Raw genomic sequence first — 24,477 nt, forward strand, 5'->3', positions numbered from 1 at the left:
TGTTTTTATTTCTTCCAAAATCCGGTGAAACTGCCACTTCCCTCTCTTAGCTCTCAGCTGTAATTCTTTTCTGAATAGTTCACATAATGTGTGCTTTTTAAGTCATTAAATGGCTTTTAAAAATTCTCATAATCAGATGAAAGCCAGCAAACTTATTTAGTTTCTAAGAAAGCTTCAAGCATTTTTCTTACCTGCCTTTCTTTATCAAATAAAGCTATCCTGTCACTTTTCCAAGACTTTACAATAAAATATCTCAACATCTTCCCTCCAAAATCTCTCTAACTTCTTTTCTCTTTTAATACTAAAGTTCCAGCCCTCAGGTCCTTCTGATGAGGAAAAACATAATGGGAACTTTCCCTATTAATCAGTCTAAACATAATGTTCATTGAACCACAGATGCTAAACCTTTAGACTCGAGTAGACTTTTCAGTCCTAATTCACTTCTACTTTTTTTCTGGATGACCCTTTAAATCAGGGCTTCTTAACATTTATTCCATCATGGAACTCTCTGGCAATATGGTATAGTCTAGGGACCCTTTACCTCAGAATCATATTTTTAAATACTTAAGAGATAAATAAAATACATATATAAAACAATTATATTGAAATAGTCATCAAAATATACGTATGTATTTATGTATGTGTATATATATGCATATATACCATATACACACATATGCAAGACTTATTCAAGTAGTGTGGTGTGTGTATGTATACATATATATAGTGTATATGTGCATGTATGTGTGTATCGCATGTGTGTATCTAGTATGATGTGTAGTGTTATATATGAGTGTGTATGTGTATATAAATATATACATATATCTAAAACTACTCCAGTAAAGCCTGCTCCTCATTCTTTTCTGTTGGATACACAGTGTGGTCCAGCTTCAACTGAAGTCCTCAATTACACTCCTTTTGTTCTTCAGAAGAAGAGTGGGCTCTGCAATGATCCTTTAGTTTAAAATACCAAGGCTTAAAAAAAATAGCTCTCCAAAACAAAAATAATAACATGCAATCGGGATGAAAATAAATTAAATTGGGGGGAAAAAACAGAAATATCCCTAGCCATGGACCCAAAAGAAGTCCTGAATAGGAGGGGGAGGGAGCTTTTCCAGCTGTTTTTCCTTAAGGAGTTTCCTACATCGACCCTGAGATCCATTACATCTCCAAATTTATGATCCCATACTATCCTTATGGACCAGTTGGAGAGATGTGGACCAGATGCCAATACAGTATGTTAGCTTTAAAACTGGTTGATTGATTGGATTCAAAGTGAGTTAACAAATGAATTGATGTCAACCTGGACTGAGATCTCTGGTGTATTGCCACAATTCTCTGCCCTTTACTCTATATTCAATAATTTTATTCAATAGATAGTATATTTATCACATTTGTGGGTGAAATGAAACTGGAGACACTAGCCAATGCATCATATATGAGAAGAGACATTCAAAAGAATATTGACAGGCTAGGTTGAAGCTAATAAGATGAAATTTATTCTTATATCTAGGTTTTTATAAAAAAAACTACATGTACAAGATGGAAAAATCATGGCTAGAAAGTAATTCATATGGTTTTGGAATTGAAATGGCCTTTGAGGTAACTTAGTCCAACTTAAAAAAAAAAAAAGAGTGGCTTATCTTGTTCCAACCTTTCAGAATCTTGGCAATAAGGTCTTCTGTTCCCAGCAGAAGATGATTTGTAGCACGTGCCAAGCTCCATGGGATATAGAGCAGGTTTAGTCTAGCTAGCTGGTACCATCAGGCTTAAATTCCTAGAGCTAGGATCTCTCTGTTGTAGACCTCACTCAAGCTTAGGCTGGGCATAACTTGGATAACAAGACTCATACTGAAGCCTGGTGTGTTTTGTGTCCCAACTACTTAGGCACAGCTCCAGCTTAGTTGAAAGAATTGTTAGTGCAAAATTGTGTATCTAAGTGAGAGACAGAGTTGATGAGAGAGGTTTGAGGAAGAGGAGAGAGCATTTTATCTTTGAGAAAAGAAACACGATGCCAGACTCTCTTTAGGACCAACTCTAGACATATGAAGACAGGAAAAAAGATTTTGGAAGCTGCAGACATGTAAGGGAAGCCACCTCTCCAATACATCCTTGATTTCCAGCTACCCCCCAACCCCCACCCTAGAGACTTTGGGAAATTTCCTCTTGGTTGAGATCGCAACCTTTCTCTTGGTTTTTCACTTTGTGTATTTTTTGGTATACTCTAATCTGTAACTGCTCTGACTTCTGTTAGTTATTTGTTTGAATAAATAGGTTTATTTGCAATCCATTATTTGAGGTGGCTTTCTGTGTAATCAGTATTGGGGTAGAAAAGAGTTAAATCTACCGGTATAATCTTGGGACAACCTTTTCCCCAGGATTTTTAAATGCATCCAGGAAGCAGCTTTTGTTTTGAATCAGTCCTTCCTCTAGACTAGCAATGTATAGATAGACAAAAAGACGTAATTCAAACCTCATGTGGACATACATATCTTACATGAGCACACAGAGCACACACTTTTCAATTATAGCTCCCACTTTTAACCTCTGATGACAAGACTACACCTAGCCATCTTCCATGCACATAGAGACATTATTCTTAACAAACTGCCAAGGGTTCTACAGTTCCTCAGTTTGTCAATTCCAAAATCCCTTTCACTCTCCCATGCAGATCAATGGGTAGGGGGAAAAGCAGAGAAACAAAACTAAGCCTAGGGAGCAAAGACATTGTTTTTCCCCAGCCTAGTATAGCCTACCTTTAATATATATATGTACATATGAACATATAGAATGTATATACATATATGTACATATGATGTATCTACATATATGGAGATATATACTGATATATATCAGTAAAGCTTTTAAAAGCTTTAAGTCTCCAGCACAAATAGGTAGAATTGTTTCCAAATGTGCCTCCAATATTGTTGATTCTACCTTACCAACCTTAGCTACTCAATGTCTTACGTCAATAATCAATAAATTATATTGATGTTATATGTGTAATTATATATAATCAGTAAATTATATCAATATCAATAAATTATATTGATAGAGTATACATAATATGTAAGTTTTATTTATATATATGTAAAATCATTGTTACATCAGTTATATATATATATATATGTATATATATATGTATATATATATATACACACATAAAATCATTGTTACATCAGTAACTACATCGATTCTCTTCTCTTGGCTCACACAAACACCACCACCCTACGGGGGCCCACATTCGCTTTCTCCAGGACTACCACAATTGCTTTTAATTGATCTCGTAGGCAGCCTACAATCTCTCCCTTCTCCAATCCATCCTCCACACAGATGGTTGGTAAATTGCTGTTCTTAAAGCACAAGTCTGATCATGTCACTCCCCTACTCATGAAGCTACAGTGGTTCTTAGGATAAAATATAAGCTCTTTTGTTTGCCATTTAAAAGCTCTTTTCAGCCTCACTCCAACCTATCTGTCTAGACAGATTTCACGTTACTTCCTCTCAACTCTCTACCTTCCAGCCAAACTGGTCTTTTTTTTTCTCTTCCCTATACATAATACTCCATCTCCTACCCACACACCTTTGCCTCCTACCCTCACCCCTTTCCTGGGAGGATCACCTTCCTCACCTCTGACTCTTGGAATCCCTAGTTCCCTTGAAGGCTTAGTTCTCCCGTACATTAAGCCTTTCCTGACCCTCTCTCTTGTTAGTGCTGTCCATTTCTTTGAATTTATTTTGTAGTTATTTCTCTGTATAGCTATCCTGCCTCCCCTCCCCCCAATATGTGGTAAGCTCCTTGAAGACAGTTAGCATGGGACCCAGCATATAGCAGTCATCATCACTGATAATAACTAACATTAATGTAAAGCATCTTAAGGTTTACAAAGCACTTTACGTATGTTATCTCATTTGATAATGAATGCTTACTGAAAAATTTCAGTGCACTCTTTTAACTTGGCATTTGGCATTACAATGTGGTGTCATTGGCATGGTTCTTATCACCAAAACAGAATCCCAATACATCATGGCATAGAGAGGAAGGCATTGAACCTGTGGTTGGGTGACCTGAAGTCTAGTCTACATTTTGCCACTTGACTAAGGTGCATGCTACCTCTGACAAACTAGCTATCGCTGAACTTCTAAAGGCTCTAGGCCAGTGATATCAAACCCAGAAATTTTTGTTGTTGTTGTTGGGTCATTTCAGTCATGTCTGACTCTTCGTGACCTCATTTCGTGTTTTCTTGGCAAAGATACTGGAGTGGTTTGCTATTTCCTTCTCCAGCTCATAAACAGGGTTAAGTGAATTACCCAGGGTCATATAGCTAATAAGTGTCTGAGGCAAGATTTGAACTCAGGCCTTCCTGACTCCAGGCCTGGCACTCTATTCACTAGGCTTCCTAAGTGCCCTCAGATTGAGATGAGGGCCACTAAATAGTACATAAAGATCTCTAAACTATATAAGGATTCTTGGGACTCCATATTGATTTAGAAAATCACATATTAAACTATCTATGTTCTATTGTATTTTCATTTATTTAACTATTTCCAATTATATTTTAACCTGATTCAGTCTGAACTTAGGAGTGTTGTGGGCCACAATGTAGTATTTGATACCTCTGCTTAAGGAAGCTCTCTAATGCTATAAAATATAGAGAAGGTACTGACCTTCCTTCCATTGGTGAAGGGATTTTCCTCCTCTGGAAGTTCCTATACCAATGAAATCACAGGTGTGGTTACTAGACTAGACAATCTCTGTAGTACATTTCAGCTCTAAAATTCTACATTTATGTTGGTCTGTGTGAAAATTTTATGAAAATAACAAAGTTGCTAGGGAGAGACAAAAAGGCTGAAGGCCATAGCCAGACATGAAGGCTCTTTGCAAAGGCCAGAAATAAATGACTAACTGGACTGATAAGAAATAGGGCATTTCTACCAAAGCATCTCTGTATAAAGGACTCTTTGAGTGTGACTAGTTTTAAACAGTTTTTTAAAGTATATTATTGAGCTTGCAATGACCAAGTATGAAACAGGGAGCATTGTTATGTTGTCACTTAAAACTCCTCATTATATATTTATAACATTGTCCTGTCCTCATTCAGGTTCCCATTAACCTTGTCATTCTTGTCATGATTCCTGTGATTTTTAAATATTGTTTTTTTACTTTTGTAAAGAAATTTGATGTGAGTAATACAATTTGTTACTTTCTAAATTTTATAACTTTGAAATGAACACGTAATTTGGTTTCCCCGAGAGAGGGAATTAAAAAGGTACTCTACATACAGCAGATATAGGGGACAGGTATTTATTTCTTCAGACAAAAGGAATAATGATAAACAGAACATTCCCAAGATGAAAACGAACTTAAAGCAGGCTTCATTAACTTATGACTACTATTGCAATTCCCTGGGAATTATCAGCACATAAAGCCATATGTGAATACTGATTAGGCATTTCATATCTGCTCTACACCGTCTAAACCATGAGTCAACAAACTATGACCAAATCAGGCCTGTGGCCTGTTTTTGTATGGCCTGATAGCTAAGAATAGTCTTTTTAAAAAATATTTTTTAAATAAAACAAAACTTTATTTAAAATTGTTTTAAAAAACATTCTTAACTCCTGCCAGCTGTGCAAAAACAGGCAACAAGTTGAATTTGTTTGTCAATGCCTGGACTAAACAACTCTGGGTACATGTTTGATAGTTTAAAAAAAAGGCCAGGCTTAGACCAATCCCAATGTTAGTGGCCATGTTTTCTAATGAGGAGCCTTTTTCTGCTAATCTGCTGTATCAGGACTTCCAGGACTCTCAAACTCATAGTGTTACCTCCAAACCTAGTAGGAAAGGAGCTAGGAGCCCAAGAGTAAATTCAGTAAATGTTCTGGGAGCAATGTTGGAATGGGAGGTAGAGGCCCATGTGCCTACCTCCCTTAATAGGGAGACCAGAAACAAAGCACTTGACTTGCTGTGTGGGTGAGCAGAAGCAGAAATTGAGATGGAAGGATTCTCTCCTTTTAAAAGGTCCACTGAGTCATCAGTTCCTCTAGATCTGCCCGCCAATGATTGTATCATGATCCCAAAGTACCCACACCCTTAGGCACTCAGCTAACACAAGGAAGCAGCCAGAAAAAAGTTCATCATCTCTGATGTGCCCAAATACTGAGTCACTTTATCCTCAGAGTCCCCAGAACTTTCCAAGGGAGAACCTGTTAGATATCTAGCAGGGGCCTTAGAGGCCATTTCAACTGCAAAATGGTATTTTGAGACCAGATGGGCAGCTGGGTGTAAGCCAGAGAATGATATGGTGTTGCAGGTAAAAATTCAGTTTAAGCTTTTGTAGGCAAGCAGAATGAGAAGGCATGGGCCTCCTATAACCTCAGAGACATGCTTCTACCACTGAGCAAAACCAGATTACCCCTTGGATGTATTGTTGTTCCGGATCCCTCACTTGTTCCATCTCAATATATCATCCTCTGTCATAAATCTCAGCTTAGGTCCAGGCAGAAGTTTCTTCCACAGCCCACAAAGACTTCCACCCAGATCGCCATCTTGCTTCTCTCTTTCCCAGACAGGAAAGGTACATCTCTGATATACCTGCCTGATTCAGCAGCCCTCTACTTTGAATGCTGTTGGGGTCCTCTGTCTTGTCTTTTGGGCTATTTGCTTCACTGACAACAACCGATGGTGGCGTATTTTTGACTAACGCCTTTAGCTAAGGAATTACAGAATCTCGAAGTTGGAAAAGACTTCTGAGGTTATGAATTCAACCCATGATTCACATGAAAACTTTCAATAACACTCCCCAGTCAGTTGTAATTGTTAGGAATTTATTTTTTCCAAAACAGTAACATTAAATGCTTCTTGTAGTTTCCTCCCATCGTTTCTAGTTCTTTCCTCAGGAGCTGGGCTGAACATGTCTAATTTCTTTTCCACGTGACAAAGTACTTGGAGACACCTGTCACGTAACTTTCCAGGCTTCTCTTCTCCAGACTGAATATCCTTAGGCCCTTCAACCAACTGATTCACAAGTGACCTAAGTTCAAGTACTCTCCACCGTCCCCATGGCCTTCTTTTAAAAATAGCTCATCCTCCTGAAATGTGATGTCCAGAAGACAAATATAATATTACAGATGTTTTTCAACTAGGGCAGAACACAATGGGTCTATGATCTCTTCTTCTCCAGACACTCTTTTAATGCAACCTAAAATCACATGAAAAGCAAAATGAAGGGCTAGATAAGGACCAGTGTCTGGCATCGGAGTGGAGAAGTCTTGATATGGTAGGAGCCATATTATTTGCCTCTCCATCCTTAGCTTTTCCTAAGACCCTGCCCCATGCAGATTGGGCTACTTTCTCCTTACTTGTTGTTGAGTTGTTTCAGTCATGTCCAGTTCTCTGTCAGCCCATTTGGGGTTTTCTTGGCAAAGATACTATCCTCAGATTAGGTTAGGGGATTAAGGCTCAGCAATTTACCCGACTTCTTGGTCACCCAAGAGTATAAAAGCAGCCTGCCCAGATGAAGTAAGGGCCTGACACACTTGGCAGATATCCCCAAATCACACAAATGACCACACCCTCCCCTACTGACCAGATTCTTTTTCCATATTGAGACCAGAGGAGCCTCATTTACCCAAGTTAAGTGCTATATTATTGTTGTATATTCCTTCTATGCTATAGCTAAGTAAATTTTTTGCTAACCTGTGATTGTGTAAGGGAATTCATCTTCTTGGATGAGACATATCCATCAGCAAGGGTATGATGGCCATGGGTCAGAGACAGGAGGACAGACTGAAAGGAAAGAGATTTATTAACATCTTAAGGATGTTGCTGCTCTCGCTGGTAACAAATTCAGATTTCTGATTTTGGTTTTACAACCTTTCAGACAAGCTTGGAGTACACAGCCAATCAGCAGCATTCAGTGGCAACCTGGAACAGAAAACTAATGCATTTCATTGGAGAGGGTGGGTAACAAAAGAGGGGGACTAGACAAAGAAGAAAAGGGGAGTATTTGAAATGCAAAGTGGCAAGACTTATAATCAGAATAGGAAAACAATTCTTGTTCTAGGACAGATCAGGGGGAAAGACCAAATACTTTTACAAAGGTGGAAGTAGTTCCTTTATCCAAGGACTGTAAGTAGTAGTTAAAACAGAGGATAAGAGAAATCATACACTTTACTGTGTCTTTGTGTAGTGATTGGGGACTTTCTAATATTAGGCCACTAGGTGGTTGGGGGAATTTCTATTAAGATATCACAAAATAATTGTGGTTCAGAAAATGATAATAATAATTGTGGTTCTTATTTTCCCCCCAGAAGGGTTTCTCTCACCAGATTTTTTTCTTTTGGAGGGGGGAAGGCAGGGCAATTTGGGTTAAGTTACTTGCCCAAGATTTGAACTCAGGTCCTTCTGATTCCAAGGCTTATGCTCTATTTACTGCACCACCTAGGCACCCCTTTCTCTCTTTTTTTTTAACACTATCAGGCCTAAAGCTAGATGGAGACTAGCCTGAATCAAGCCTTTGCTAAAATACCTGGCTTAAATTCTGTCTCTGGTATATACTATGTGACCATGGGCAAATAATTTAACTTCTCTGCTCCCTAGCAATGATCTTTTTTACATATTAAAAAAGTATTTTCAATGAGCAGAAAACCTGTTTTCACTTCCTCCCATCTCTCTTCACCCCACTGAGAAAAAAAAAGAAGAAAAAAAGCCCTTGTAATCAATAATCATAGAGGAGCAAAACAAATTCCTATATTGACCTTGTTCAAAAATGATGCCTCCCTCTGCACCATGAGTCCACAGCCTCCCTGCTGGGGGCTGATTGCTCCATCACTGGTTCCCTGGAATCATGATTGGCAATTGCAAGGATCAAGAATCCTTAGGGGTTTCAAAGTGGTTTGTCTTTATAATATTGTTACTATATAAAATTGGTCTCCCAGTTCTGCTCACTTTGCTCTGTATCCATTCATGCTGGTCTTCCCAGGTTTCTCTGAAATTATCCTTTTCATCATTTCTTACAGCAAAATAGTATTCCATTAAATTTATATAGTATAATTTGCTCAACCATTTACCAACTGATGGGCATCCCCTTAGTTTCCATTTTTTTTTTTGCCACCACAAAAAGAGCTACTATAAGTGTTTGTTTATATGGATCCTTTTCCTTTTTCTTTGATCTCTTTGGAGTAGAGGACTAGTCACAGTATCCTAGAAAGACTCTACATGGAAAAAAAAATAAAGATGTCACTGATAAGTTATGGATCTGTATCAACAGAGGGAATTCCCACATAGATGTGTACTAACAAAAATCATCAAACTGGGCTGCACCCCAAAATCATATTAGTTGTTTTGGTCACCCTGTTTGCTCAAATCGAGATTGTAATCCTCTTAAGAGATAATATTCATGACAACTTTGTACACAATTACAGACACATCATATATATGTGATGACTAACTTTGATAGACTGGGCTCCTCTCAGCTATGCAAGGTTATACGACAATTCCAAAAGACTCATGATGGAAAGAGATATCCACATCCAGAGAAAGAACAGAGTCTGAATGCAGACTGGAGCAAACCACTTGCGCTCTCTCTTTTTTCTTTTATTTTGTCCCTTCTTTCTCATCGTTCACTCCATTGGTTATAATACCTCTTTACAACCTGACTAATGTTAAATGTGAAGGTATATGTAGATCCTATATTTGATTGCATGCCACCATGGCGGGGGGAGGGGAGGGAGGAGGGGAAAGGAGAAAGAGGGGAAGAAAATTTGAAACTCAAGGGATCAAGGAACTGAATGTTGTAAACTAAAAGTAAATAAATAAATTAAAATTTTAAAAATAAATAAAAATTTTAAATGAGATAGTATTCATAAAGGATTTACCACAGTGTCTGGAATATAGTGGGTACTTAATAAATGCTTGTTTGCTTTGCTTCTATTTCCTTAAGAAACCTTTTTTTGGCAATTCCTGTTCAATCATGCCTCCCAGTCTTATGCTTACAAAATAGACTGAAACAACAAGAAGAACACTTAAGTGTAGGGCTTTATGTTTACATTTGTTAAATGTCATCTTATTAGATCTGGCCTATTATTCTAACCCGACTGTCATGTAGTGTGTCTACTATCCCTCTTGGCTTTGTGTCATTTGTAAATTGAACAAGCACGAGATCTTATATCAAATGATATAGGGTCAACTACAGGTATTTGGGTACTTCCATATTGATATCAAACTATTAATTTTTAAATAATAATTTTCCCAAATACATGTAAAATAATTTTCAACATTCATTTTTAAAATTTTTAAGTTCTAAATTCTCTTCCTTCCTCCCTGAGGTGGTAAATAATTTGGTATGTTAGTACATGTGCAATTACATAAAACATACTCCCACATTAGTCACATTATAAGGGAAGACACAGACCAAAAAAAAAGCAAAGTAAAGAAAATGAAAAATGGTATGAATGGATCTGCATTCAGACTTCATCAATTCTTTCTCTGGATATGGATAGTGTTTTCCATCTTGAATCCTTTGGAATTGTCTGGTATCAAGTTATTAATGACTGTCTTTTGGGATTGCTCCAAATCCCCGTAGCTGGATCTTTATCTATCCCTCCTCTCTCCACTATGTCCAGCCACACTGCGTCTATGGCACTGAGGTTAGTATGCCATGACCTCTTCCAAATGAAGTCATTCCTGGCTCTTGATGATCACTACTTGCTCCTTTGACCATTCAGTAATCATCCCTTTAAAAATACATTCTAGAATTTTGCCAGTAATCAAGGCCAAGTTTGCTGACCTATAGTTTACAGACTCTACTCTTTTCATTTTTTTTTTTATTTTTGAAAACCAGGACATTTACTCTTTCCAGTCCTGTGGCTCCTCTCCCATTCTCTTCAACCTGGCAAAGATCACCTCCTTAGCAATTACATCATTACATTCAGAACTCAGAAATGCAGTTTCCTCTGGAACTGAAGACTTGGGCACATCAAGGGTCGGCTGTCCCTTAACTATTGCTCTCTGTTGTCTATTTCTGATATTTCCTGTTCAAAAAGTAATTCTCAATGTGAGGGAAAAAAAAGAAAAAGAAGTGTTGGCTAGCTCTACCTTTTCATAAACGTCTTTTGTCATTTTTACCTTTGTTTCCTCACATACGCCTTTTCAGGCTTCTTTTAAGAAATTTTCTTCCCCCTATTAAAATGTAATCTCTTTGAAGGCAGGGACTATTTTCAGTTTGTACTTGTATTCCCAGTGCATAGCATGGTGCCTGGTACATAGTGAATGCTTAATAAATGTTTGTTGACTATCAATTACTATCATCATTCTCTTTACCCTAAGAGGTCCTTTCCCCTCCTCTTCCCAAAATAACTAAAGGAATGTCAGTTTTGCTCACCTTAAAATTCATTTTCTACCCCAGTTCATTCTGAATTTTAGTGCTCCTAATACTGTTCTTACAGAAATTTCCTTCTCGTTTCTGTTCCTCTTTTAAAAATTAAAAATGATTTCCATATCCCTTTGGATAGTTCCCTCATTTCTCCCAAATTGTAATGATTTATTTTTGTGTTCTTAGAATTTCACTCTTGCGAGCTTTTGCTCCTTCTTATGCTTAGGCCATGAGGTGTGGCAGGAAAAGCATTGAATTGGTCCAGCCATTCTGGAAAAGCAATCTGGAACATGCCCAAAAAGCTACTAAACTGTGGGTATCCTTTGACCTATCAATACTACTGCTAGGCCTATATACCCAAAGAGATCAAAGAAAGAGGAAAAGGACCCACATGTGCAAAACATATTTTTAGTGGTTCTTTTTGTGGTGGCAAAAGACTGGAAATCTTTGTGGAAGACTCCACAATCGGGGAACAGATGAACAAATTATTGCATGAGAACAGAACAGAATACCATTGTACAGTAAGAAATTATGAAAGAGATGGATTCAGGGAATCCTGGGGAAACATATAAATTCATTCAAAGAGAAGTCAGCAGAACCAAAAAAACTATACTAAAGTAACTTTGAAATACTCAAGAACTCTGATCACTGTGATTGCCACACACAGTTCCAGAGGACCATTGTCAGAGTATGCTACCAAATTCCTAATGATGGACTCAAGATACAAATTGAGGCATATACTTTTTAAAAAATTATTTACTTATTTTTAGTGTTCAACATTTACTTTTATAAGATTTTGCGTTCTAAATTTTCCCCCTCCCCAACACAGCATGTGATCATGTACAATCATATTAAACATATTTCCACATCAGTCATGTTGTGAAAGAAGAAAAAAAAACAAAAGGGAAAAAATCACAAAAAAGAAAAAAAGAGAGAGAAAATAGTATGCTTTGATCTGCATTCAGACTCCATGGTTCTTTCTCTAGATGTAGATAGCATTTTCCATCATGAGTCTTTTGGAATTGTCTTAGATTATTGCATTGCTGAGAAGAGCTAAGTCTATTAAAGCTGATCATTGCACAATGTTGCTGTTACTATGTACAATGTTCTCCTGGTTCTGCTCATTTCACTCAGCATCAGTTCATATAAGTCTTTCTAGGTTTCTAGTTTCTTCTTAACTGAAACCTGAGACATATACTTTTTAAATATGGACAACATGAGAGTTTGTTTTGATTGGCTATGTATAGTTTAAAAAGAAGTTTTGCTTTTCTTTCCTTTTTTTTCCCTCATTGGAGTGGGGGAGGGTAGGAAGTAGAGAAATCAGATCTTTTTATGTTAATTGAAAAAAGTTAATTTAATAAAAGTAAATTTTAAAAAATGAAGAATTTTAGGCAAGGGGGCTCCTACCCAACGTTTCTCTAAATCTGAGGGCCTTAATTATTTGGACTATAATCACACCCCTTCAGGATGTCATGCCTCATCTTTATGCCAGCATGGTCCCTGCCCATCTTCTGCCCAAAAGAAGTAGAACAGAGAACATATGGTAACACTGAAAGCAAAGACACTAGTCAAATATTTCAATAGTCTATGCACACGATAATGAAGGGCTGAACTAGAGGAACAGCAATCGCAATGGAGAGAGGAAGTTATGGATATGAGAGATATTAGGAAAAAGTAATTGACATAATGATGATTTATTGAAACTAGTAAATGGGGAAAACAAGGCATAGATAGATCCCTATGGATTTCAATTGAATAGTAGCATTGAGGAAAATAGGGAAATATGGAGAATTAGTTGGATTTCTGAGAGAAAGATTAATTTAATGTTTGAATTAAAACGATCAAACAAATAACTGCATTTCCTCTTGAGGAACGTGGTTTGCATTTCTTTGCATTGCATTTTGAAAGACTTGGTGGATTATAGAATAATACCTCGGTGTTTGTTTTGTTTTTACCAAATTTTTCTCTTCAGTTTGGTTCTTCTGCCAAAAAGTTCAAGGGAATAAAAATCACCCAGCTATATTTCAGGAGAAATCTTTGCTTCAAACTTAATGTGTGACTTAAGGTAGTCCAGTCAGATGACATACTTCCAAACTTGAAAAAGATAGAGAGTGAAGTTCCAATCCCTACTGGAAAGTGAACTTATTCCATTTGAAAAAATATGTATGATCCTGTCATTTTCCATTTGGAAAACTCCCTAAGAATTTTAGAGTTTTTTATGTGGGATGGACTGCCAAGGGGTGATAGCTTCTCCTCACAGGAGTTCTTCAAACAAAGGCTTTATGATGACCAGTTGTCATAACTTCTTTGGACCTCAGTTTCCTTATCTGTAAGATAAGGATATTAGATGTGGTCATTTTTTAGATCCTTTCTAACTCTAGCAAACTATGATTCTTGAATTGTCCCTGTCTCTATGAAAAATAATTTTTGTAACAAATTTTTTGTTCAGTTGTTTTAGTTGTGTCCGACTCTTCATGATCCCATTTGGAGTTTTCTTGGTAAAGATACTGGAGTGGTTTGCCCTTCTTCAGCTCATTTTACCAATGAGAAACTGAGGCAAACAGGGTTAAGTGACTCACCCAGGGTCACACAACTAGTACTAGTCTGAGGTCAGATTTGAATTCAGGAAGATGAGTTCTTGCCTTTAGGCCTGGCACTCTATGCACTATGGTGTCACCTAGCTGCCCCTTGTAATAAATTACATCATTGAAAATGAAACCAGGAGATAGAGTCAAGATGGAAGAGTAGAAGTAGAACCTCCAAGCGGTTCTGGCTTCCACCTTCCGCAATCAATGTAAAAAGGGGACTCTGAACAAACTTTGGAGGTGCAGAACCCACAAAATGACACAGAGAAGCTAACCTCCCACTGAGGATAGCCCAGGAGGCTGGCAGCAAGCGGCCAAGGCAGCGTTCTGGGAGCCAAGCCCAGCCCCACACCCAGGCTTTAGCACCAGGGCGGGCCTGACCAGCCACCGGCCAGAGGGACTCCAGATCAGCAGCAGCTGTGGCCATTTCCAGATTTATCAACACACAGATGCAAAGGAAAAAGTGGGAGGTCCGTGCAGTCTGGACTTTGGGACCCAGAAGGTGGGAGTGCATGGCTTTTGCCCCTGGGGCGAGAAGTCTCTGAGATGCCAGCACAGCCAGCCAGCCAGCACCACGTGGAGGCTTCAGCTTCTGGTCTGCAGAGTGTAAGGGGACCAAGCACCAGTCTGAGGGGTAATCACTCTTGCTTTAACCTGCTTGGATCTGGATTGCAGTCTAGGGTGGAGGTCCTGGGGTGTGTGTCCAGCTTGCCAGAGCATGTGAAGACCTCAGAGAGGGCACCCATCTAATACCTCCAGCAGCTGAGAAAACCCCAGCATTTGGGATGAAACTCCCCTGTCTGGTGGCAGAGTTCTACTGTGGCAAAAAGCCCAGGGGTCAAGTGACTGAGGGGCGACATGACCAGGCAAAGGAAACAAAGCAGACAGAAGATTCCAACATTAGACTCCTATTTTGGGGACAAAAAGGAGCAAAGCATGGAATAGGAGGAAGACAGTGAAATCAGAACTCCTGCACCAAGGAAAATACGAGCTGGTTACAGGCCATAGAGGACCTTAAGAAGTAGATAAGAGAAGTGGAGGAAAAATTGGGAAGAGAAATTAGAACGATGCAAGAAAATTATGAAATGAGATTCAACAGCCTGACTGAGGAAAATAACATCTTAAAAAATAGACTAACTCAATTGGCAAAAGAGGCTCAAAAAGGCAATGAGGAGAAGAATGCCTTAAAAAGCCGAATTTTCCAGATGGAAAAAGAATCTCAAAAGCTCACTGAGGAGAATCATTGCTTCAAAATTAGATTGGAGCAAATGGAAGATAATGACCTTATGAGAAATCAAGATGCTATTAAACAGATCCAAACAAATGAAAGAATAGAAGGCAATGTAAAAAATCTCATGGGAGAAACCACTGACCTGGAAAATAGATCCAGGAGAAATAATTTAAAAATTATAGGACTACCTGAAAGCCATGATCAAAGTAAGAACCTAGAAATCATCCTCAAAGAAAACTGCCCTGATATTTTAGAACCAGAGGGCAAAATAAAGGTTGAAAGAATCCACTGATCACCTCCTGGAAAAGATCCCAAAAAGAAAACTCCTAGGAATATTATAGCCAGGTTCCAGAATTCCCAGATTAAGGAGAGAATATTACAAGCAGCCAGGAAGAAACAATTTGAATATTGTGGAAACACAATCAGGATAACCCAGGATCTGGCAGCTTCTACACTGAGGGATTGAAGGGCTTGGAATATGATATTCTGGAGGTCAAAGGAGCTGGGATTAAAACCAAGAATCACCTACCCAGAAAAACTGAGTATCTCATGTTTCAGGGGAAAATATGGTCATTCGGTGGAATAGAGGACTTTCAAGCATTCTTGATGAAAAAACCAGAGTTGAATAGAAAATTTGACATTCAGATACAAGAAGCAAGAGAAGCATGAGAAGGTAAACAGGGAAAAGAAATCATAAGGAACTTATCAAAGTTGAACTATTAACATTCCTACATGGAAAAACAATCATTGTAACTGATGAAACTTTTCTCAGTATGAAAATAGTTGAAGGGAATAGAAATATATATGTCTATACATGAGGGCATATGGGCATATGAACACATATGTGAATGTGTATATATATGTTTACAGGTATACATAGATAGAGGGCACAGGACCAATTTAACAGGCAGGGATGATACTTAAAAGGTGACATTAAGAGGTGAGAGAGGAATATAATGAGAGGAAATGGGGAGAGACAGAATGGGGTAAACTATCTCATATAGAAGAGGCAAGGGAAAATGGTTACAATGGAGGGGAAGAATAGGAAGGCAAAAGGGAATGGGTCAACCTTATTCTCATTGAATTTGGCTTGGGGAGGGAATGAAATACACACTAAATAGGATATCTCACCCTACAGGAGAGTAGGGGGGAAGGGGATGAGAGGGAAGGCAGACTGGGGGGGAGGGAAGTTGGCAGCACCCACTTTTGAAAAGGGATGGGATCAAAGTAGAGAACAGAACAAGTGGGAAGTAGGATAGGAGGGAGGGAAATATAGTCAGTCTTTTACAATATATCTACTATGTTAGTGTTTTGCATTAGCTACACATGTACAACCTATACTGAACTGCTTATCTTCCCAGTAAGGTTGGATGACAAGGGAGGAAGGGAATGAATCTGGAATTCAAAGTTTTAAAATCAAATGTATATATATACTATTATTAATACGATTTTATATGTAATTGGGAAATAAGATATACAGACACTGGGGCATAGAGATCTACCATTTCCTACTGGAAAAGTTGAAAGGGGTATGGGAGAAAATATGAGAGAGAGCAGATTGGAGGAGGGGATATCCTGTGGGACTGCTATTTTGGGGCGGTGGGTAGGGTAAAAACGGGGAGAACATTTGTAACTCAAAATCTGGTAGAAATGAATGATGTAAGTCAGAAGTTAATAAAGCATTTGAAAAATGGAAAAAAAAAGAAAATGAAACCAGATTTGTGCAGCCCTATCAGTGTTGATTTATCATACGTTTCGCCATTAAGAGGAAAGATGATGATGATGTAGTAAACTTTCATCTTTCTAGAATGGTTCAAGACCAAAGAATTCTGGTTAACTAAATATTCAAGGGGCGGCTAGGTGGCACAGTGAATAGAGCACTGGCCATGGAGTCAGGAGGACCTGTGTTCAAGTCCAACCTCAGACATTTAACACTTATTAGCCATGTGACCTTGGGCAAGTCACTTAACCCCAATTGCCCTGCCTTTCCCCCTCCAAAAAGCAAATAAATAAATGAATAAATAAATAAATGATTAAATAAATGTTTAAATGAATGAATTAACAAATAAATAAATATTCTGGATGCCTAAGAGTAACCATAGACAACTTTCACAGATTACCAATGTCAGAGAACAAAAATGCAAGGAAAAATGCAATGTTACAATAATACAATGGAAAAAACACTGGATTTGGAGTCAGGGGATCTGAGGTATAATCCTAGTTCTTTCATTTAACCTTCCCGGGTCCTACTTTCCTTATCTTTAAAATGAACTTGTGAAATATGGAACATTCATAACAAAAAAAAATTGCTTCCTGGGCTAAATCATCTAAGCAAGTGTCATTAACTTTTTTTCACAATGGGCTCCTTTGGAAGCTCGGTGGTTAAGACAGCTAGAGCTGGAATTGGGAAGACCTGAATTCAAATCCAAACTAGCTATGTGACCCTGGGCAAGTTTCTTAACCTTTTTCTCAGTTTCTTCGTATGTAAAACAGAGATAATAATAGTACCTACCACCCAAGGGGTGGCTAGGTGGCGCCATAATGCATAGAATGCCAGGCCTAAAGTCAAGAACTCATCTTCCTGAGTTCAAATGTGGCCTCAGACTAGTACTAGCTGTGTGATCCTGGGCAAGTCACTTAACCTGGGAGGATAAAATGAGAAATTGTTTTAAAGTACTTTGCAAACTTGCAAGCACTATAAAAATGCTAATTACTATGATTATTGGTGTTGCTATTGATAGTCTGACAAAGTCTAGCAACCCTTTCTCAGAATAATATTTTTAAATGTAGAAAATTAAGATGAATCACATTTCAAATGAAATAAAGTACACCAAAACATCATTATCGAAATATATTTAAAAAGTAAATTCACAGACCCCAGGTTAAGAACCCTGCTCTAGATACATCCTATATAATTTATCTATTTAATCCATCAGAGATCTTTTACTTCTTTTTATATTTCATGGAAATGAGTGTAACATTTAGCCATCTGATATCTCTCTTTTTCATATAGGACTGACCCTTTTTCCTTTCTTAGGTTATGCATGCCTGTACTATTTTTATGGCATCTTTTTTGTAATTGTCATCATAGTTAATATGAAGCAGCCTAATTGCCTCATGGCTCACTGACACCTGTGATTCTTTTGAGGTCATGGTCTCCATGCTTTGTACCTATGTAGCATCTCCAAGAGAAAATTTCTATTAACAGTTGGAGTCAGGGATTTGATGGAGTCAGCAGATTAGGACCATTAAAAATGCTGTGCAATTTAGCAGATGTGACCTAGACGAAGGTCAGATAGGTAGGAGGAGAAAAAAGTGCTGGAAAACCTAGAGAGAAGAAAATGTCAGGGAGAACAGATTTATCCACAGTGTCAAAGGTTACCAATAGGTCAAGAAGGATGCATCCATTGTCTCGGTCCTATTCAATTCTAGGCTCAGCGTATTATCTGTCAATAGGTCTTATCCAAAAAATTCACATGGATATACTAACCAACTCAGTGGGTTACCCATCCAACTGCATGTCATATTCTGCACTATATATCACTGTTAGTAAGCATGTGTTAACCTATTACTATGTACCCAGCACTATGCTAAATGGATCAGATAGAAAGACAAAGACATGGTCCCTGAGCTCGAGGAGCTTACATTCTGATGGGGGAAACAACATGCAAAAAAAAGAAGTGTACATTTGTGTTATGAGAATGGGAATTAAGATGTTCCCTGCCCCTAGGCCTTTTGATAGGCTTAAGTGCTCCTGGAGCCTGTGGTGGGAGGCTTGGTTTTCGGGAATACTTTTTGATTGGGCAGTGGGTCAAGAGTGTTGTTATATTCTCTGAGCCAGGAGAAGGTATGTAAACCCTCATGCAAGGCTTTGTTTGGGGGCTCACTTTGAGAAGTGTTGTGTGATTTGACCAGATGAGACTCTGGGCAGCCATTGAGCCCTCCAGCTTTGAAAACCCAGATGTTGGTGCTTCCCTCTCTGGTAACTGTGACTAGGTATGGATGTAATGGTCAGACAGTTAGAGGCCTATCTGCTGAAATGTTTTTCTGTCTTCTTGTAACTTCTGTCTGTTATACTCTTAAGTTTGGGGTGCTGACTTTTTCCCCTGAACTAGGTAAATGATATATTTGATTGATTAAAGCAATATTGTTAACCCATTTTGAGTTGCTTTCCTTTAGAAAAGCAGATCTAGGAACCTATGTCGGTAGCCACCCTAGGTATGGTGAGGTGCCTAATGCAGCAATATAAGATAAATATAATGTAATAGAAAGTCATGTGAGAGGGAAGGCAGTTGTAGTAGAGGAGGGGAGAGAGGCAGATGACCAGTAAAGGCCTCTTGCTGAAGGTGGGATTTTCTGGGTCTTGAGGGGGGGCCAAAGAAGCCAGGAGACAGAAGTGAGGAGGAGAAGCACACCAGGCACGGGGGCAGCCAATGGATAAGTTTTCACCTCTTGTTTTTTCCTGTGTAAATGGCTAGGCTAGTCTCCATCATTTATCCTTAATACATGAAATGACATGAAAGGATTTCCTCTTAACTAAGAACAAAAGATTGTAAATTATTTGGCAAATATAAAAGTTCATGCTATGCCTGCTCAATATTAAAAATATCAGCCTAGTGAGATGTTATCCTCACTTCTCTCCTAGTAATGATGGCTTCTAGCTGAAAACATGAAAAGAATTATCACATTTCTCTGGAATGAGAGATACCTCTCAAAATTCTTTTACCACCTTTAAAAAGAAAAGAAGTGAAAACAGAAAGAAATGGATTTGAAAATTAGTATTTGCTTACTTTCTCTCCTCAAAATCTCTGCCAGAGCTCTGGGAGGTGTGTCTTCAGATAAAAAAGAAAAACAAGCAGCTGCTGTCCATATGCCAAAGTCCAGTCTTTCTGAGCTTCTTCTCCTGGGTCCCTACAGCTCAAAAATAACTATCCATTTCAGTGACAAAATACAAGCAGAAGTAACCCTGGTTCCAAAGCCCATTGGTGTGGGACTATCTCACAAACAAACAAAAAAATAACCCAACAACCTGGTCACTTGGTGTCACATACCCAAAACAAGTTACCTAAAATTTTCACATTTCAACTTTCCGGTGTTTTTTTTTAAATAAGCATTTATTAAGCACCTACTGTGTTCCACATGGGCAGCTAGGTGGTGCAGTGGATAGAACACTGGGCCTGCAATCATAAAGACCTGACTTCAAATCCAGCCTCAGACACTTACTAGCTATATGACCCTAGGCAATTCACTTAACCTTGATTGCCCCAGTTTCCTCATCTGTAAAATAAGTTGGAGAAGGAGATGGCAAACTGTACCAGTATCTTTGCCAAGAAAACCCTAAATGTGATCACAAGGAGTCAGACACGACTGAAAACAACTGAACAACAAAATGTTCCAAGTAGTATCATAAGCACTTTACAAATATTATCTCATTTGATCTTTACAACAACCCTAGGAGATAGACGCTGTTATTATACCTAGTTTAGATATGAGAAGACTGAGGCAGATAGAAGTTCAGTGACTTGCCTAGGGTCACACAGCTAGGGAAGTTTTGAGGCAGGATTTGAACTCATGTCAACTTATTGTATGGCACCATATGGTTACTAAATGCTTTCACATTCAGTACCTCATTTAGTCCCTGCACCAACCTTGTAAAGCTGGAAAGGTTCAGTATTTTATAGATGAGAAGATTAAAGCTGAGAGGTTAAATCACTTATGCAAAATCACACAGCTAGTAAGTGATACAGCTGAGACTCCAGCTTTGGTCTACTGATTCCAGGGACCATTTTAGCACACTCCATTGTTTCCTATGCAGTCTCAATGTCTGGATTCAGTTGTCATTCTCCACTCTCACATGACTTGCATTGAGAGCTGGAAGGAATCAAAGATAACTATTCTTCACAAACAAGCCATTCACTTCTGCCTTGATTTCCTTACCTGACACTAAAAATATCAGCCTCACCCTTTAATCCCAGATTTTCTCTAACATGTCTAACCATAAGGTTAGGAAACAGATAGCAAATTATGTGATGTGAAAGCTCTTGAATTTGGTGGCATGAAAAGCTTCACCATGTTACTGCCATTTTACATAATTCCTTTCAGAGTTTTCTTTGACACAAAATGTCTGTTACTGCCAAACCACCTGGAAGAGATTCAATGTCTATAACAAAACTTCTATAACTGCCAACCTGTCTGGAATGGTTTCAATAAGCCTGGAATTATATACAAATTCTTAATTATATACAATTGTATAAAATTCTTAAAATGTAAGCAATGGCCCGAAGTACCTTTGGGCTCACATGAATTGGGCTTACTCTTGGGCTTTTCAGAATAATTATGTCATGACTCATTTTGCTCCCAATCAGTCTTTGCCCTGGGAACATCAGAATTTAGTTCATGCCAAATAGATAGAAATATCAGAATCTGAGCCCATGTTTTTTTACTTAAAGGGGCCTTGTGCTCCCTGGCAAGTACTAGGCAAAAAAAAACCAACCCCCCCAAAATCTTAGTTTTCATTTAAATCATTATTCATAAACACTATATGCTTGAACCCATAAACAGTCAAGAGCAACAGCCCTTCCCACTCTTCTGGACCTCTCTCTACCTTTCCCCTGGACTTACACATATATCCAAATTTATTAAATTAGCCAAAGGGAAACTTTGGAAAAACTTTGGAAACCCAAACTCCCAAGGGGAAAAACTTATGGTTACTCTCTAAGCTTCAGTTTCCTCTATAAAATAGAAGGGAGTCAAAATGGATAAGATTTTCTTCTCACATTAAAACCAAATCTGGTTCTCCCCAAGGTACAACAAGGCCAAATCAGAGTACAGTATTAAATCCAAGGTTTTTTTGGAACAAAAAGGGACCTTTGAGATGATCTAGCCCAGTACCCTTCACTTTACCAATGAAGATGCTGAGGTCCATATTAGTTAAAAGAGACTCCATTAAACTGCAATTCTTAAGAGCAGACAGTCTTTTGCTTTTGTATTTCCAGCACTTTAGCACAATATGGGGCGCATAGTGGACACTTAATAATGTTTATTGACTGTCTGACTTACCAGGTTCTGCTCTAGACTTACTCTTAGTTATTCTCAATTTCATATTAGCTCCCCAAAATATTCAGATTTTTTTAAATAGGCTTATTTATTTGTGTTCCAAATGGACCAACTCTTTTAGTGACTGACTTGCCAGTTTCTTAAAGGGTGGTGATTTCTGCCTTAAACAATCTTTAGCAGGTCAGCAAACAAGTCCTTCATCAAATTAAAGAGGAAAAAAACCACCTCTGAACTTTTCTGAAAAAAATACTTTCTCTTGTTGGAGCTGACAGCTGTTTTGTTCTCTCTTACAGAAGGTCATGACAATAGGAAACCAGGTTCTTAACACCAAAAGTCATCAGGAGAAAGGACTAAGTCTAAAAAAATCATTTGGTGTAAGATAAATAAACTCTTCTTAATAGAAGATAATCAGAGAATCATTACATCCTACTTAATAAAGAGATAAACACAACTTCAAGTTAGCAGCAGGAAATAATGATCCTAATAGAGTGGTATCAATCAGTTGACATTTCTTTTAGTCTTTTAGTAAAAAACACAGATCCAAAAATGTTATCTAAACTAACCACAAATAATGTTGTAAAATGAGCTCTTGGATTACAGCTGTTGACCATTAAATAAGCTGGATGCCCAAAGGAGTTGCTACTTTTCAACAGACATCTGTCAATGGTTCCCCACTTCCTGCAAGGCTTCTTTAATAATAGATCCAGTAGAGAACAGTTATCAGCAAAGTAAAATCTGTGTCGATGTTTCATGTTGTCTTTTTGTCTGTGCTTCAAGACCTGCCCTTGGTTTGACAGCTCTGGATGAAATAAGAAAAAAGTGTTGGGGAGGGATAGGATAATGGTGCAAGTAGAAGGAGAAAAAATGTAGGAAGAGAAAATAAAAAGAGTGAGAAAATAAGATGATGGTGGGTGAGCTGTTAAAACTGAGGAGGAGAGAAAAGAAAGGAAGGAGGAAGACATAAGTGGATATGATTGCTAAAGGGTGTGCAGAAACCCATAACCTGGCAGGGAACTTTCTTTTCTTATCATCATGGGACTCTGGCACTCAACTTACAAAGACCAGATTCAGTCCTGGGAGTGGCTGACTCCAAAGAGAAGGGTCAGGCATATTCTCACATTCTCTGGCTTATTACCCCCCTCTCCAGAGCAGAACTGGAGAGGGGGCACAGGAAATCTATTTTTAAAATGGATTACTATGAATGTCCTTGGGAGTTAATTAAGAATAGCATGTCTAGACTATATCCAAACAGTGTTCTCTCTAAGTAAGGTCTTTAGTGTACAAAATAATTCAGGTATAGGGCAGTTATTTGTTTCCTCCATCTCAAAGGATATGTTTTAAAAAATGCAAAAGCATAATATGTTCATTGAAAAAAATCCTTAAAATATGATGCAGTAATCCATTATATATTAAACTCTCCCCAAGAGGTTGACACTTAAACCATGAAACACTTGGTGGGGCTGCTGAACAGGTGTTTCAGTCTTGCTTCAGGTCTGTACTGTCCTAGCAACTCACTCAAGCTCCAGATTTTCTGGGTCAGGCTTCCTTAGTCCTTTAATTTGTAGTATCATCCTGGTGGTATCATCTTCAAAAACTTGTTGTGGATGTCACCTCCTTATGAGGAACCAGAACCTGGACTCAGGAAGCTCCCTTCTTCTTGAAGTCATGATGTCACCAATGTTAGGAATAGCCATCTCAGGATTACTGTTTGGTCACCTGTGTTCAGGAACGAAATTCAAAGCAGAACGACTCTTGAGACCCAGTCTCAGGCTCATCTCAATAAACACATGGCTGCTGTTGCTGCCATAAGAGTAAGACTGGAGAATCAGGCTATTAACTCAGGTAGATGATAGGAACTAGAAAGAATTTCAAACCATAACTCAGGTTTAGACTGAGATGACTGGGGAAGAGCAGGAGAAAAGGAGGTCCAAAGATCAGGCTAAACCATGGAAGGGCTTCTCTAACTAGTTTGGCTTTGCATCACACAAAGAGCTTTAGCTGCAGAAGGTCCTTCCTCCTATATATGCAACTATAGAGAGCACCAGCAGCAACTGAGGAAAGGAGGGCGCCATATTATGACAAGCAGAGAGCAGTTCTGCAGAGAGCCCATCTAAAAGCAGCCTGATGATATCACCAGAGAATGGTTCTAGAGCACTGGAGGCATCAGCTGCCCCATCCATGCATGCTCCCTGGTTATAGTGTGTGTCCATATGTGTTAAACCCAAGTCTT

At 38.4% G+C, this 24,477-nt stretch overlaps 2 protein-coding genes across 2 annotated transcripts in view; both read left to right on the forward strand.

The window, feature by feature from the left end:
• The window catches only part of NDUFS1 (NADH:ubiquinone oxidoreductase core subunit S1), a 386,086-nt gene that overhangs the window by 269,759 nt on the left and 91,850 nt on the right, over positions 1 to 24,477 (forward strand). The gene's annotated exons all lie outside the window — the stretch shown is intronic.
• Positions 1 to 24,477, forward strand: part of CMKLR2 (chemerin chemokine-like receptor 2) — a 53,116-nt gene that overhangs the window by 1,164 nt on the left and 27,475 nt on the right. The gene's annotated exons all lie outside the window — the stretch shown is intronic.

The sequence above is a fragment of the Petaurus breviceps genome, unplaced genomic scaffold (assembly GCF_028583685.1).
Source record: "Petaurus breviceps papuanus isolate PSGF00001 unplaced genomic scaffold, PetGlider_PUasm1.0 90903, whole genome shotgun sequence".
NCBI classification, from domain to species: Eukaryota; Metazoa; Chordata; class Mammalia; order Diprotodontia; family Petauridae; genus Petaurus; species Petaurus breviceps.